Genomic DNA, 2,092 nt, shown 5'->3' on the forward strand with positions numbered 1-2,092 from the left:
AAGAAAGAAAGAAAGAAAAGAAATCCCAAGCTCTATGTATGTCCATCGCGAGGGGTTCCCTCCCCAGGTCCGGCTGTAGCGGCCAGATGTGACTTACAAACATCTGGCTCCTTGAGCTCCTTGTCTCTGTGGTGGCCAGTGAGTTTGACCGAAATGGGTAAGGCAGAAACTCTTAAACATTTGGCATGAAATGAGAGTAGTTTAGAGAGTCCGAGCATGAGAATGCCAGGCTTTTAGAAACGGTTGAGGTTTGGTTTGGTTTGGTTTGGTTTGGTTTGATTTGGTTTGGTTTGGTTTGGTTTGGTTTGGTTGTGTTGTGTTGGTTGAGTTGGGTTGGATTGAGTAGGATTGGATTGGGTTGGTTGGGTTGGTTGGGTTGATTTGGGAGAGAGATGCACTCGAAAATGGTTCATCTCACACAAATGCCATTTCTGCCAAAAGGAAACGGGAGGGAGGGTGAATTTTCATATGGAAATATTGGGTGCAACGTTTTCAATGGATTTTTGGTCTTCATTTCGTGCTCAGAAATCCTCCCCCTCCTCACACATCCCATGAACTCCCGGTGTAGATTTATAGAGCGAGGCAGGAAACTCGTTGCATGGAGGGCAAGGAAAAAATCCGAAAAATTGAATTAAATCTGGAAAGTTTTTCTAAATATGTATCTATTTGTGCTCTCTGCTCTCCTTTGCTTCCTTTCCCTTTAGAACAAGAGAATAACTCTGCCCTCTGGACAAGTTCCCAGTTCTAAAAATGTCCACATGCATTGTGAAACTGGAAAACTTTGGACTCAGTGTCTGATATTTCCCGAGGCAAACTGTTAAACTGGCGGAGAGAAAATCTCGGATGTGCGGTGTCTGTTGGTTGGGGGTGGGGTCCTTTTTGTGTGTGTATTTTTTTTTCCCTTTTTCTTTCCCCTTGAAGATTGCTTTGCATTAAATCTCCCCAGCTTTAGAATTATCTGCTCTCGCCTGAAGCTAAAGTTGAATTTTTTTTTTTTTTTTTGTCGAGCACTTGATCTGTTAGCGAATGAAATCTGAGAAGGAACCGCAGGCCCTAAGTGGCCGTAATTTAATTGATTTTATCATAAATCATCAACTTCATGAAGAAGCAAAGTTTTCATTGAAGTAAATTGATATTAATGGTCACTTTCTGAAATACAGCTGTATAGATCTCTATGTTGTCCATGCTCGCAATTCTCTTTTGGGACAGTTTAGAAAGGGGGGGGGTTGGGGATATTTTTCCAGCCTTCCAGTTTTCTTTCCTCCCACTCTTCTTAAAAAACGAATGATTGCAGCATAGGGATCTCTGACCTGGTGTGGATGGGGGGACTGGAAGCTCGGGTCCTCTTTGTGGTATTTTACATCAACGGGGATACCTCGGAGCATTGAGATGAGCTCTTTGGGGTGGATGTGACTCGAGCAGCCGGATTTCTATGGGTTCTTCCCCGAGTCACGCTGCCACCTCTGTCCAGGGGCCTTGTGAGCATAGGGATGAGTTATTTCTGCCTAAAACACGCGTGTTACAGCGAGGCGCATCCGTTCTAGAAGTAGAAATAGGATTTAAAGCCTCCACTTCCATCTACGTGTCCTCTGCTGCGTTAAACATTGCCCGTTCCCAAAGCTTTCCCACCTAATTAAAAATTAACCGAGGACTCGGGATAGATCGGAACCCTTTGATATGGTGATGAGGATGTCAGATCAAATGCCCTTACAGTAAGAGGGGATTTTAGCACGGGGCAGTGGCTCTGCTGTGTGTCTGTCGGTGGCTGTGGGATGGTTGCAGAGATGTGCAGTGAAGGGAGAATGCAGGACTGGCTTCTACCCTCGTGGTTCTCTTTAGAAGAGCGATATTTAGTGGGAACATCCCAAACCAGAGAAATACAATTCCTTACCACCGCTTCTTTACCCTTTTTCCTGATACTCCCTCGTCAGAAATTGATAAGTCTTTATGAAGTAGCGCACGGAAAAAGGTAAACTGAGTTTATTTCTTCTCCCAGGTCCTTTCTCCCCCATGCTCAGACCGTCCAACAGCGCCCGTCGGGTCCCGGATTCAGGCGAGTATCATTGCAAAAATAACCTAAATCCTGCTTTCT

This window comes from Meleagris gallopavo, chromosome 29 (genome assembly GCF_000146605.3).
Source record: "Meleagris gallopavo isolate NT-WF06-2002-E0010 breed Aviagen turkey brand Nicholas breeding stock chromosome 29, Turkey_5.1, whole genome shotgun sequence".
Taxonomy (NCBI): Eukaryota; Metazoa; Chordata; class Aves; order Galliformes; family Phasianidae; genus Meleagris; species Meleagris gallopavo.